The sequence below is a fragment of the Pseudochaenichthys georgianus genome, chromosome 17 (genome assembly GCF_902827115.2).
Source record: "Pseudochaenichthys georgianus chromosome 17, fPseGeo1.2, whole genome shotgun sequence".
Lineage (NCBI taxonomy): Eukaryota > Metazoa > Chordata > Actinopteri > Perciformes > Channichthyidae > Pseudochaenichthys > Pseudochaenichthys georgianus.
In genome coordinates, this window is record NC_047519.1 from 30884482 (window position 1) to 30900704 (window position 16223).

Genomic DNA, 16223 nt, shown 5'->3' on the forward strand with positions numbered 1-16223 from the left:
AGACAAATCTTTATCTGTATGGATAATGTTAAAGGGAGAGCTGGTGCCAAGCCAGATATAGTATTCCAATCTAAATAATTGATTTCACCATTGTAGCATAGTTATTACCATGGGAAATATGAAATGACTTCTGTTTTTAAATCCTTGATAAAGGAGGGAGGAATGGTTGCATGTTCGGACATCCAGGGTTCCACACACTGCTAAAGAGTTTAACATTGGTTTTTGGGTGGACCAGAAGGGATGACATGTGGTTGTTATACCATTGTTATCGTGAACAAAACATAGATAAGGACATAGTATCTGCTTGAAGATGAATGGATTTCATATCCTAGAGGGGATTAGTTATTGTGAAGACTCCACAAGGTATCTACTAATGTATTGTAAAGAACTTGAATTGACTTGATAAATAAGTGAAGATAAATTGATAGAATGAGTTATGGAATAAATAGCAGAGCTTTACAGATCCTAGTAATGTTTTGACACAAGATAGTGATGTACACATGTTTCTGAAATAGATCTATTAGTCATTTTAATACTAATTAGGTGTAAATGAATTGCAGTAATAGTAATAGTACAATAAGGAAGTGAAATTTTTTTTGGCTAGACACTTTTCAGGGAATGTGGGAAACAGCAAGGAGGGGTTGGAGATATCTTGAACATTATAGTTGTAATTGTGAATTAATAAATGATGGCGCTCCATATATACAGATTTGTATAGACGGAGGATGCTGGCCTGTGCTGGAACATCAAAGTCTCTGCAGAGCACAACACATGGCCAAAGAGACTGAGACCAACTGACCGACAGGGTAACTTGGGAAGGCACTGTCAATGACTGACTCTGCGGTGAACCTGACCAAACCTGACTTTACAACCTGACAGTGTGAGTGTGAGTGTGTGTATGTCTGCATGTGATCAGTGCAACTGCATGATTTAAAACGATGACTAATCAAGCATGTTTTGGACTAACACATTATTTTTGTGTGATAATAATGTGTGAAATGAGGGGTTTCCTAACATTGCACAAAAGGGGAAACCGTATCTAATCTGCTTCATGATGTTTCACTCCCACAGGAGGTGGCGGTTTGAAGAATGTGAAACTCAAACTATGAAATTTGGAATTCTGTTTCTTTTAGGACTGAATGATGGAGAGAAACACTCTCAAGTGTTTACTGGGAAAAATGTTTGGTATTGTCTTATAATCCATTATGACCTGAAGGTTTTCTTCCCATACAGGTTTTTGTTTACACATGAGAGAATGTGTAAAAAAGGGGGAGTGTAAACTTTACAATGTACATTTTTCATTTAGGGACTGAAAGGAACCTGCTGCCCAACTCCATTGATCAATCTGACCATTGATTGACAGTTTTAGAATTGACCTGCTCCATATTTGGGGATAAGAGGCTGTTTGGTGAATGTTGACATGTCTGTAGTATTGATTGAGTTATAGCAGGTAACACAGGTAGAGAATCAGTGGCCAAGGGGCTACCAGAGAGATGTAAGTCCAGAATGAAATACTGGAGAGGCTGACCGGTGAGTAATGTGTCAACTAATGTTTCAACAGGTATTAAAGTAACTGAGGTTTGAAATGTAGAAAGAACATATTTACAGTTAAGCTAAAACATAGTAATGTAATGAGACACAATGTAATTTGGACAACATCATGTAACTAGTCTGGTAAAGAAGTAAAAGCCATAGACTTTATTGTTTAGGTCATTATGGGGATATACATTTCATCTACATTTAGAAAGACATTTGATGACAGTTGGTGGGAATTCTGTATTCATTTTTTCAGTGGGATAATATCTAAGCACTGACGGGTAGAAGCAGTATCACCAGGAAGCCATTCACTTTGTTAGTATTGTGATTTTGGTTGTTTTTGAATCCATAAGATTAGTGTGTTTCTTTACCAGAAACATTAACAGTTCAAATCATATTTTTAGATTTTTAATGGGATCTCAGGGATTTCATTTAAAAATAAATACAGATGCTTGTCAGAAATTCAGAGCTATTGAAATATGTTATTTTAATTTACCTAAAGATGTTGGGGTTCTTATTTAGTGGGCACAGTCCAAGATTCTGAAGCAGCACAATTAATTTAGAAAACCTGTGCACACACGTCTGTTGTTTTAAGATACCCCACCAACAGGCTCCAAGTTGCCACGCACTGGTGGGTTAAACAGCCGAGGGCCCCAGAGCCCGGAGCGTAGGCTTGAGGGATTTGTATCAGATTTCTCCACACAGGTGGCGGACGCCGAAAGAGGGACCCGAGACGCAGGAGGCTGACTGTCAACCCCAGGCTCTCCGGCCCCGACCGAGTGACCCAGAGGACATCCCGTGCCGTCCGCCTACAAGGAAAGGGGGACAACTGGTACCACTGTGCGGAGCCAGTGTGCGGCAGGGGAAAACACCTGCGAGGACCCTAGACGACATCAGGACGGATCGGGCTCTCATCATGGAGGTCGACTGGGAGGCATCATCATCGGACCGGAGAAGGAAGATCGGGAGGACATCTATTCAGCATCGACTCGGAAGCCGCCATCAGCAAGCCGGAGGAGAAGGAAGACATCTCGCCGCCGTCAGCGGATCAGAGGGGACAAAGACACGGCAAGCCAGGATGGCACAGGGGACTCCACTCTCCGCTGAAACAGGAGTGTGGGTTAAGTGCAACAAGACGGTGTATGGAGCCAGCCAGGCCTGCCAAGCTATGGGCAGCCTCTACCATGACAGCTGCTTCACCTGCAGCGCCTGTAGTCGAAGGCTGAGAGGGAAGGCGTTCTACTATGACACAGGAAGGGTTTTCTGTGAAGAGGACTTTCTGTACTCTGGGTTCCAGCAGTCTGCAGACAAGTGCAACGCAGGTGGACATCTAATCATGGACATGCAGGCCGGCAGGCCCTGGGGAAGTCTTACCGCCCCGGTTGCTTCCGCTGCGTCATCTGCAACGAGAGCCTGGACGGAGTGCCCTTCACTGTGGACACTGAGAATAAAAAGTATGGAGACTCAGCAGACAAGGATGCAGTTTTTTGCAAGTGCCTTGTGTAAATTGCACTCTCTTTTTTAAGAGTGCAAAAGAGGGAATTGTAGGGAAATATTTGTATGTATTCATGCAAACTGTGAAGAAGCTTGAAAATGATTTGAGTAAGAAAACTGTGAACTGTTTTCGGGGCCTGTGAACATTTGGTTTTGTGAGGACAAAAGGAAGAGGGGGAAGGTGTGGAGTTGACATACAGTCATCTCAGATCCCTGTGATAAGGAACCTGAGCCACTGGGATTGGGGACTTAAGACGTGAGCTGTTGATACTAATTTGGGCAGCCAATCACTGGTAGGGAGGCGCAGATAACTCCTCCTCTGGTCAGCGAAGTATATAGACAGGAACCCCGCTGTGCTCGCCCTCTCTCTTCACCAGTCGCTGGGACAGGAGGTCTGGCGGCCTGTGGGCAGGAGCCAGGAGTAGGCCAAACTCCTGACATTTACACATATGATACGATATGGTTGTGTATGGTAATGTATTTAATGTATTTGATTGTATTGCATTGTATATTACCATTAAAGTGGATTATTGTTAAACGGTTACTTGTATGATCTGGATTCCCTTCCTGTAAGATAATGGCTCGTGTAGGGACGCGAGGAGATTTGGAAATGCGGCCTAATTAACATTTATATCTCCTAACAATACTGCAAGGAGACGTATTGTGTGAAAAAAAATTGAAGATGTTGTTTAATTGTTGATATATTTATGGTTCACGTCACGTATTCAGTTTTGGCGGCATCTCTTCCAGTTTGTCAAAAGGTCTTCTGATCAGGGCTCTATAAATACATATCTAGGGCAGATATGTAATATTTAATGCAGCCGAACCGTGTATTACAATGCCGTTATGTGATGACTTTTAAAGAGAAAAGCAAGAACACTCGGAATAAAGTATTATTTTTTTTTTTTTAATGTTTTCCGATTTCATATCACATAAACACCATATCCCGACGTGCATTGCGGCGTGATTTTAGCCTATCAAAACCTCTGAAAAAATAAATGTGTCTCTCAGAATCGAAAGAGAAAAACCTATGGGAAAAACACAAAAGCATTGTACACAATTTGAACCAATTAATGTCGTATAATTAACTAGGATACACTGATGTTTTTTTAGTGGATGAGTAGTGCAGATATCACTGTTAAATCATTTGATCATTGGTTTTATTATGAAAACGGCGAGACCGGAAATACTGTTTTCAACCCGTAACTTTACATGGAAGCTTGCCGCATATACACGTTCTCCTGACGAAATCTCAAATCATCTTCGTAATATCTATCAAACTATAGATCCTACATATCGACTGGACGTGGATTCTAAAAGTACAATATATACTTCTCGCTAGAAATCTAATCATAAAGCGTTTTAATGGCCAAACTATCCTACAATTTAGGATTTTACAGAGAGGGTTATTTGTGAATAAACAACCCTCTGTAACGTTTGCATTCAACGGGAGCACTCGAGGCCGACAATTTTCAAACGTAATTATAGGTCGTATTAAGCGCTTGAACAAACGACATATTTGGTCGTAATAAGGGCTTAAACAATCGACCCATTTGGTCGTATGAGTTGGAGGACTTGTTGAAATGTACATGTAAATGCAATAAACTGGCGTAAATGATCTCTAGGAAGTCAGTCATACTTAGGCCTCGCACATTATAAAGTTAACAACTAAAGCAAACAGATATTGTTCTAAACTGTATTAAAGTAATTATCTTGAACTGTATTGAAGTGAACATGTATTATTTGGGACTGTTTTTAAGTAATCCTATATATATATAAACCTTCTTACATACACTTTCCCAGACACCCTGACACATACACACACACACACACACACACACACACACACACACACACACACACACACACACACACACACACACACACACACACACACACACACACACACACACACACACACACACACACACACACACACACACACACACACACACACACAATACACTCCCTGACCAAGATACCAACACACACACACACACACACACACACACACACACACACACACACGCACACACACACACACACACACACACACACACACACACACACACACACACACACACACACACACACACACACACACACACACACACACACACACTTTCCCAGATACCCTGACACATATACACTCCCTGACCAAGATATCAACACACACACACATACACTTCCTCTTTACCAAACGCACACACATGTCCTTTTCAAGGTTCTTTTTGGGGCCAATGTTTGATACTAATATATCTGTGTACAATGTTTGATTGTTTGAGAAAGAATAGTTTGTGGGAAACCTTCCCTGAGAAATTAATAATTTGTGTGAAACCTTCCCTGGGAAATTAAAGGAGTAGAATCCAGTGGAAGATAAGAAGTGACTCTCCGCCCCAAAAAGGTCCATATATAGGCTACTGTTGTTTATTCATGCACGGTGCCCCCTGTTGCTGACTGGCCAGTCCCGATACCTGTATCGCACGGCAGTGGAGCGGGGAGCCCGGAGTGCTCTGTTACAGGGCACTCTGTATTTTCGTATTGTGTCTTTTTACCATTAAAATCAGATTATTGTTATAACTTGTATGCCGGTGTTTTGAACTCCTTTTCTTATTAATCTGACCAGGCTCATCTAAACGGACGGCGCGGAGCAGAGCTGGGCTTTAAGCCACCACAACTGTGTCTGCTCCTACAATTTGGTGACCCCGACGTGATGAGTGCTGGTCTATAGGAGGACCACCGACAGCTAGCGGACAAATTCAGTCCAGGGGAGGACACCTGGACACCACTGACAACTACACCAGGGCGTCCTACATGATACAAAGGTAAAACAGATACCTGTTGATTACCAAAATCTGTGATTGGCTTTACTACAAAAATGTTAGAGTTGTCAGCGGCGTTTTCAGTGTTCTTAGTCACGGTAAAGAAATACAGTACTGATAAGTGTGTCTATAAGAGCCAGGTAGAGCAGTCCTGACCTATGGAGCACTAGGTGGCTATAAGAGTCGGGTAGAGCAGTCCGGACCTATAGTGCACTAAGTGTGTGTGTGAAAATACAGTATACTGTAGATAAGTGTGTCTATAAGAGCCAGGTAGAGCAGTCCTGACCTATGGAGCACTAGGTGGCTATAAGAGTCGGGTAGAGCAGTCCGGACCTATAGTGCACTAAGTGTGTGTGTGAAAATACAGTATACTGTAGATAAGTGTGTCTATAAGAGCCAGGTAGAGCAGTCCTGACCTATGGAGCACTAGGTGGCTATAAGAGTCGGGTAGAGCAGTCCGGACCTATAGTGCACTAAGTGTGTGTGTGAAAATACAGTATACTGTAGATAAGTGTGTCTATAAGAGCCAGGTAGAGCAGTCCTGACCTATGGAGCACTAGGTGGCTATAAGAGTCGGGTAGAGCAGTCCGGACCTATAGTGCACTAAGTGTGTGTGTGAAAATACAGTGTACTGTAGATAAGTGTGTCTTTAAGAGCCAGGTAGAGCAGTCCTGACCTATGGAGCACTAGGTGGCTATAAGAGTCGGGTAGAGCAGTCCGGACCTATAGTGCACTAAGTGTGTGTGTGAAAATACAGTACTGTAGATAGTGTGTGTAAGAGTCTGGTATTGCAGTCCAGTACCTTAGCTCACTAAAAAGAGAGTAAAATGAACCAGCGAGGTCTCCGTGAGGTAGTCTAGTCCTGCACGGCTGACTCGCTGGGAAAATTCTGTAATAAACTGTGTGATTTTTTACGTCGATTCTGTGTAATAATTGAGAAGAGAGAGCAGAAACATAGTGACAGGAGAAGGTTTGCAGAAGCTGGGAGCTTCATCAGACAGAGGAAGCTCATTTGTGGTCAGCTGCTGCCCTTTGTTCTTCAATATTCTGTGTTGCTCCACGTTGAAAACTTTGAATTCAGACTGTGTGCACGTCTGAATTAACGATTAATTAGGATATTCAAATAAATAAGAATAAGGACATTAAGAGTAACGACAAGATTTGTCCAGTGTATTAATAAATACAAGTGAACACATATTAACCTATAGATACGAAGTCATTCTTGTTTCAAGGAAGCCCCCCTCCTCCTGGAATGCCTGTTCCAGCCGGGGTGTCTGTGAGAGTACCCACACCCCCCCTCCTTCTTTTTTCTCTCTCCTGTTTGCTCTCTTCTTAAATGCATGAAGAAAGAGCGTTGAATTTAAAACAAGGAGTGAATAATCGAGTGGTCTGAAGTTGGAGTGAATAACATTGAAAATTAATAGATCAATGTGGGAGCTGAAGTAGTAGATATTGAAATAAATAAGAAACTATAATTTGCTGTTTTTAGCATTGAATTTTTGTAGGATAAGTTACGTCACTTTGTGGTTTTATGAGAGGTTTTGAGAACTGATTGGTACCATTGCATTACATTGTGAATTTCATGGTATTTGTCATTAACTAAGGATTGTACTTAATTATATTTCAAGGAAAAAATTATATTACATACAGTAACGTTAAGGGAAAGTAAAAAGTGGTTCACGTTAAAACAGAGGATTGGTGGCATTTTCAGTTCATTGCTTACTTCCACACGCCTTTTCCCCTCCTTGTCTCTTTCATGACTTTATTTAATGCATTAAAACGATTGTTATCGTAACTTTCCGTGTTTATAGAAGTCAAACTCACTGTTCACATTACGGAGTATATTTCCGGAACGGCCTTTAAAAATAAAAGCCACAGGCCGCTGTTCACCAGAGATGCCTTCACAATAAAACAGTAATTAGCTTAACAATATATTTAACTTATATTACGTCCTTAAATATTGATTTTAATTCATTACAGTTTTCAAATACGGCGTGGATTGAATAGGCCTACAGTTATTTGTGTATTCTGTTACAACCTCACCATGCTTGTAACACAACTTAGATAAACAATTTGAAAATGAATAGAATTAACCAAGTAGATACAAGATTAGTATAGTGGTTGGAGGGTGTCTTTGTTTTGCCTATTAACTGAAGTAATAAAGAATAGGCAGACTACTATCCAGGCTTGGAATTTCGTCATTTTAGGGGCAAGGCCATTTGGCCTTCCCGTTCAAAAAATGTTTAAGGGCACAAAGGCCACATGACAGGGCACAAAGGCTGTTTGGTTAAATTACGCTGGTCAATCAACATGACTGAAAAGTCTAGCACTAACGTCAACACCAGTCGTTTTACAAACGGCTGAATAGCAATAGTGTTTCTTAAACGTATACGTTAAGTTCAGCCATAAACCACATAAGTCAGTCAGGGGTAGACAGTAAGGGTAAAATTGTATTGTCACTGGCCCCACCATTGTAACCACTGGCCCGGAGCTTCCGTCCACCAAAATAAAATCGACTAATAATGAAGAAAAGTAACACATTTGTTGCAATAATTTATGCACTAACTACATTACTACTTGTACTACAACATTTTAATCATCAGTTCTTCCTCATTTTCCTCAATTGTTCATATTTGGTTTATTAAAATAATGATATTGTGGTCATTGTTAAAAAATGTCTGCTATTATTATGAGTATTATTATTTGTATAATGCACTTTCTGCCTTCCTGTCATTAGGAGTTAGACATGTAATGACTATATGTAATTGATTTGATTAGAACCTTCATTATCCTAAACTGGTGGGACATTTCGCCAATACCTTTATATTGTCTACTCTTCACTTACTTGTCAGCATAGGTCGGCATTGATGTACAGAGCCGACAGAAGACCTTTTTTATACTGGCATCATATTGAGAGGTGCAGTGACGCATCCTAAAACCAGGAAGTAAGCTGCTGGTTCCCTCCACAAAAAGCAATGGAATTTCTCCACAGGGTTTTGGAAAATAGCTGGAAATAAGGTCTGTGGAAAACAAACCTGTTTCATAAATGCACGTTTTGTTCAGCCGGATAATCTCCACATGTCTACCCTACTTTTATAATTTTCTAATCATAAATCTAATCGATAGATTATAAAAGGGTTTTAGGACGCGGCACTGCAGCCAACTCCCTGTCACTCCTTTAACTCCTCCGGTGACTTTCTTTTATTAGAAGGTTGTTTTTTGCCCCGCGCTTGGCCGGTTACCGCTGGTATTAAAAACATTTTGGCGAATGGTTTGGTGGCGCGATAGTCTGTAGTGAAGAAGGAGCGCCCTCCCGCTCACGAGAGTCTGCTCGCGCTGTGCAAACAGCTGTTTGCTGCGGAGCACATCGAGAGCAGCAAACAGCTGTTTGCTTTTCCCCCCAACAACGACAACCGACTCATGAAACGCTATGTTGTAGCGTTGATAAACGAAACAATTTAACTAAATTGCTAGTCAAAATACCAATACCACAGGACATTTTGTTTTACTTTTGACAGGAGCACAAAGGCCACTTTGGCCGTGAATTGCATTTTTTTTAACAGGGCATCACGGCCAAAGTGCGGGGCAACGACGGCCATGGCCGTCGTGGCCGTCGTGAAATTCCCACCCTGCTACTATCATTAGTTTGTTTTAACACTCACATGTTTCAGCATTCCTGACCTCAGCCGTTTTATTTTGTAACCAGTTGGGAGAGAGATTCAAATTGAGTTTTTCTCAGTAGCTGAATGTGATTACAGCAGCATTGGATAGTTCTGCACCACCTTTTGGGTTCTCTGAATCAGTGTGTTGGTGAAGAGTTGCTCACTGCAAATAGAAGAAGTGTGCAAAGAACGCATCTCTGAGGAGATATTGACATTTTGCTTGTGCCTCGTTGTTAAGGCAACAGTGGTGTGAAGTGGTACTGCGGTTTTGGGGGATTTCTGCAGTACAGAGGACAATGTGTGTCTGCCAAGTGATTCCTTCCCTCATCCCAATGCCAGGGAGAGTTTCCTTGGAGCCCACTGACCAGGGCCGGTCCTAGCTTTTTTGGGGACCCTGCCACTGACTACAGCTGCATCACTGACTGTGCTCATTATGACAAAATCTTGAGACATGCTTGTCTCAGATTGTTCTGGAGGAATGATGCAATGATTTTACAGCATAATTGTGCAAGAGAAACCTTAATGCTTAGTGTTTAGATAAGAGGCTGCTTGTTTAAATGATGGTCTGGAATACTGAAAAGATTAAAGTTTAATATTCTTGTTTAGCAAACAAGACATCTGATTATTATGTCACACATAATTATCTTGTTATAGAAACTAGCTATGGGTAAACTGTGTGGTTGTTATACCATTGTTATCATGAACAAAAGATAAATAAGGAAATAGTATCTGCTTAAAGATGAACGGATTTCATATCCTAGAGGGGATTAGGTATTGTGAATACTCCACAAGGTATCTACTAATGTATTGTAAAGAACTTGAATTGACTTGATAAATAAGTGAAGATAAGAAGATGTATTAACCATAAATTAATCAATTGGTAAATCAAAAATAGCGGTAAAGAGGAAAACTATTAAAGTGAAGTGAAAAATCATCCTAAAACACACTGATGAGGGAGGGGGAAGGCATGATGGAAGTATGCACTAGACTTTAAGTAGTGGGTGTTTGGGAGTTAGGAGTACAGAGTAGAAACATATTCTTCAATCTTTTCATCATGTTTACAAATGATTCTTTTAGAGTTTTTATTCAAGTGTGAATTTGGTAGTGTTTTAATTTGTTACAGTGTTGACCAGTTCAAAGGGAGAGTTTTAGTAACAGCTCTATAAGATCAGACAAATATTTCTTTATATAGGTCATGTTGAAGGGAAAGCTAGTTCTAAACTAAATATAGTATTTCAATTTGAGGTACTGGTTTCACCATTGTGGCATAGTTATTACCATAGGAGGGCTTTCGGATGGACATACGAAATGACTTCTGTTTTTAAATCCTTGATAAAGTAGGGAGTAATTGTTGCATGTTCGGACACCCAAGGTTCCACGCACTGTTAAAGAGGGTAACATTGTTCTTTAAGTGCACCAGAATTGAAGATAAATTAATATAATGAGTTATGGAATACATAGCAGAGCTTTACAGATCCTGATAATGTTTTGACTCAAGAAAATAATTATATGCACAAGTTTCTGAAATAGATCTATTAGACATTTTAATTTAGATTAGGTGTTAATGAACTGCAGTAGTAGTGTACAATAAGGAAGTGACATTTTTCAGGGAATGTGGGAAACAGCTGTCCCAATGAAAAGTTATAGATATCTTGAAAAGTATAGTTGTTATCGTGAATTAATTAATGATGGCGCTCCATATATGACAGATTTGTGTAGACAAAGGATACTGGCCTATGCTGACATGTCAAAGTCTCTGCAGAGCACGACACATGGCCAAATAGACTGAGACCAACTGACCTTTGACCCTGACCGACAGGGTAACTTGAGAAGGCACTGTCAATGACTGACTCTGGGGTGAACCTGACCAAACTTGACTTTACAACCTGACAGTGTGAGTGTGAGTGAGTGTATGTCTGCATCTGATCAGTGCAACTGCATGATTTAAAACAATGACTAATCAAGCATGCTTTTGGACTAACATATTATTTCTGGGGCTCTGTGGGAAATGAGAGGTTTCCTACAATTCCACAGAATTGGAAAACCGCACTTGTGACCCGTTTCTAATCTACTTGATGATATTTCACTCCCACAGGAGGTGGCTGTTTGCAGAATGTGAAACTCAAACTAAAACATGAAGATTCTGTTTCTTTTAGGACTGAAAGAGGGAGAGAAACACTTCATTTCACTGAAGTGTTTACTGTGGAAAATGATGGATGTACATTTGTGAATAATGTTTGGTATTTTCTTATAATGCATTATGACCTGAAGGTTTTCTTCCCATACAGGATTTTGTTACACATGAGTTCATGTGTAAAAACGGGGAGTGTAAACTTCACAATCTACATTTTTCAATCTGACCATTGATTGACAGTTTTAGAATGAACCTGCTCCATATCTGGGGATAAGATACTGTTTGATGGATGTTGACATGTCTCTAATATTGATTGAGTTATAGCAGGTAACACAGATGCAGAATCAGTGGCCAAGGGGCTACTGTGAGAGATGTAATTCCAGAATGGAATACTGAAGAAGTTGACCTGTGATAATGAAGCAATTTTGTAATATTTCAACAGGTATTAAAGTAACTGAGGTTTGAAATGTAGAAAGAACATATTACAGTTAAGCTAACACATAGTAATGTAATGAGACAGAATTTAATTTAGACAACATCATGTAACTAGCCTGGTAAAGAAGTAAAAGCCATAGACTTTATTGTTTAGGTCATTATGGGGATATACATTTCATCTAAATTCATAATAGAAAGACATTTGATGATAGTTTGTTGGAATTCTGTATTCATATGCAGTGGGGGATCAAAAAGCTGAGGGCCCAGGAGCCCTGAGCGTAGGCTTGAGGGATTTGTATCAGATTTCTCCACACAGGTTGCTGGCGCCAAAAGGGGGACCCAGGAGGCCGACACAGCGGAGTTCGTCTGGCTGAAGGTCATCAGGACAAAGTGGCTCTCCGGCCCCGAACGAGTGACCCAGCGGACCTCTCATGCCGTCCGCATAGGAGGAAAGGGGGACAGCTAGTGCCAGTGTGCGGCGGGGAAACCACCTGCTAGGATCAGGGACGACATCAGGACGGACGGGGCCCTCGCAGAGGAGGTCGACTCGGAAGGAGCCATCAGTGGACCGAAGGAGGAGGATCGTGAGGACATCTCTCCAGCAGTCGACTCGGGAGGCGCCATCGACGGGCCGGAGAAGGAGGATCGTGAAGACATCTCTCCAGCATCGGCCCGGAAGCCGTCATCAGCGGGCCGGAGGAGGAGGATCCGAAAGACATCTCTCTAGCAGGCAGCCCAGAAGCCGCCGTCAGCGGATCGGGGGGACAAAGACACGGTAAGCCAGGACGGCCCAGGGGACTCCAGTCTCCGCTGAAACAGGTGGATATAGCCGATGTGGAGTTTGTTCAATACCCCATTTTTTGAGGAACTTTGCTCCAATACCCCATTTTTTGAGGAACTTTGCTCCAATACCCCATATTTTTAGGGAGAAGCTGCCCCTTCCCCTTCGTACCAAATGCCCTTTTTGGCTTACCCGTCGGAGGAGGACGAGCACCATGACTCAGCCGACAAGGAATTTTTTTTAACATATTTTGGTCTCCCTCCATTGTCATAAGAAGTTGTTATGGTGGACTGTTCCTAAAGGTTTAAAGTTCCCTAAATCCCAGCGACTGATGGATTTATATAAATGTTGGGGAACAGACAGTAGAAAAGAATGACAGTGGTTATGTTCCAAATGCTGTGTATAAGTTGATCTCTGAAGGTGAGATCAAAAAAGGGATTAAAGCAAACAGATATTGTTCTAAACTGTATTAAAGTAATTATCTTGAACTGTATTGAAGTGAACATGTATTATTTGGGACTGTTTTTAAGTAATCCTATATATATATAAACCTTCTTACATACACTTTCCCAGACACCCTGACACACACACACACACACACACACACACACACACACCACACACACCAACACACACACACACACAACACACACACACACACACACACACACACACACACACCACACCACACACACACACACACACACACAACCACACACACACACACACACCACACACACACACACATCACACATCACACACACATCACACACACACACACACACACACACACACACACACAATACACTCCCTTACCAATATACCAACACACACACACACACACACACACACACACACACACACACACACACACACACACACACACACACACACACACACACACACACACACACACACACACCCACACACACACACACACACACACACACACACACACACACTTTCCCATATACCCACACACATATACACTCCCTGACCAAGATATCAACACACACACACATACACTTCCTCTTTACCAAACGCACACACATGTCCTTTTCAAGGTTCTTTTTGAGGCCAATGTTTGATACTAATATATCTGTGTACAATGTTTGATTGTTTGAGAAAGAATAGTTTGTGGGAAACCTTCCCTGAGAAATTAATAATTTGTGTGAAACCTTCCCTGGGAAATTAAAGGAGTAGAATCCAGTGGAAGATAAGAAGTGACTCTCCGCCCCAAAAAGGTCCATATATAGGCTACTGTTGTTTATTCATGCACGGTGCCCCCTGTTGCTGACTGGCCGGTCCCGATACCTGTATCGCACGGCAGTGGAGCGGGGAGCCCGGAGTGCTCTGTTACAGGGCACTCTGTATTTTCGTATTGTGTCTTTTTACCATTAAAATCAGATTATTGTTATAACTTGTATTCCGGTGTTTTGAACTCCTTTTCTTATTAATCTGACCAGGCTCATCTAAACGGACGGCGCGGAGCAGAGCTGGGCTTTAAGCCACCACAACTGTGTCTGCTCCTACACAACTAATTTCTCGCTAAACGAAATACCCTGGAGTTAACGTAACATTTGGCGATAGCTAGTTTGTTTTCCAGTGTTGCTAGGGTTAAGCTAGCAACACTGCTAGCTAACTCACTCGTTTACGTGTTTTGCCAGCTAGCAGCGATGAAAAAATAAGATGGGAGATTTCTGTCCGCAACTGATATTACCTCCACAAATACAAAATATATGACGGTCATACTTCATCTACATGACGGAAAGGACACTACTTCTTCAAATAACGTGAGTTATACTACTTCTGTCTGTTTGTCAGTCTGCCTGTCACTGTTATCTGAATGCCTCTTTTTTTCGTTCTCACGTCTCCCAGTGTCTGTATTCAAATCCCTATAGGCCTACCTGTATTTTTGTTAATGTTATCTGGTTTACACAGAGGTGGTAAGTACATGTACACAAGTACTCTACTATATTTTGCAGTATATATTTTCCATTTAATGCTACTTTATATTTCTACTCCACTAGTGGACTAACTCATTAAGTCACAAAAGACTGAAATTATTTAAATATTGTACACAAACTCCATCAGAACTTTGTGTACAACAGTAAGATGCTACTTGATGCAACAATATTATCTAGAAATGTCACGTAAATATAATTAATATATATTATATTATACATAATGATTACTTTTACTTATTTAACTTTAAAGGTCCCATGTCATGGCCATTTCTACTGATCATAATTCCATTGGTGTGGTATATTAACATACTGTGCAATTTTCCAAACTCACATTGGTTTCTCATACAGCATCTCTGTAGGGCAGGGGTTTCAAACTCAAATACACAGTGGGCCAAAATAAAAAAATGGGTACTCGTCGAGGGCCGGACTGGTTCAATGTTTATTGCAAAACTTATTGAAATGAACTTATTGCACATATTAAACCTGGAACTAACAAAGCTTAAACTATTGCCTTGCCTATAAAAACAACATTAAATATTAAATGATCAGTTGCATTCATTTCTTATGGCTCTATCCGCAGCTTTTCCGGAGTCATTTCTTATGATTACATTTTCCCACAGGCCAACAACAGCTTCAAAAAAACAAACATCAAATGGATGATGAGGTTTCACCAACGAGGCGTTTTGGGGAGGTATTTTCTGTGTTAGAGTTTTACTCGCTACAGGGTGTACTTTGAGGGTTTTGACTCTGCAGACCGTTTACATGCATAAAAACCATCATAACACACAAGGGGACGGGTAACCATGACATGGTTTAAGTTCATTTTGCTGAAAAAAACAGCATAGACCAGCTTAAGATGGTTGCTGGTTTTAGCTGGTCTTAGGCTGGTTTAGTTGGTTTACCAGGCTGGACAAGCTGGCCAGGCTGGTCTTGCTTGGTCTTGCTAGTGCTGGAGTACTTCGTGACCAAAGAGTGTGAATGTTGTGATCAGCTGTTTTTGCGCAGTTCTCCAGTGTGTGTGTCCAATCCAAATCCAATCCACTTTATTTATATAGCACATCAACAGAAACAGAGGGTGTGAAGTGCTTCACAGCCACATAACATTATTCTATAATTGTAGAAGGGGGGGGGGAGTCTCCCTCCGCAGCCGATTGGCGTAGTTTTGGCACAATTCCGTTGTACAAATCGACGTTAACAGCAGCTCCGTCTGTGCACACGGAGACCGACTCTGTCGCCCGGTGATCTAACCGCCTTCTGGAAAAGCTTCACAAGTATGTCGGCACGCAAATGCGCTTTGTGACACAAGTGACGGTACGCATTTCAGATTTTTTACGCGTACCTGCGTACTAGTTATGTGCACCCCTGGGTATTAAACATGGTTTTGACTGGCGC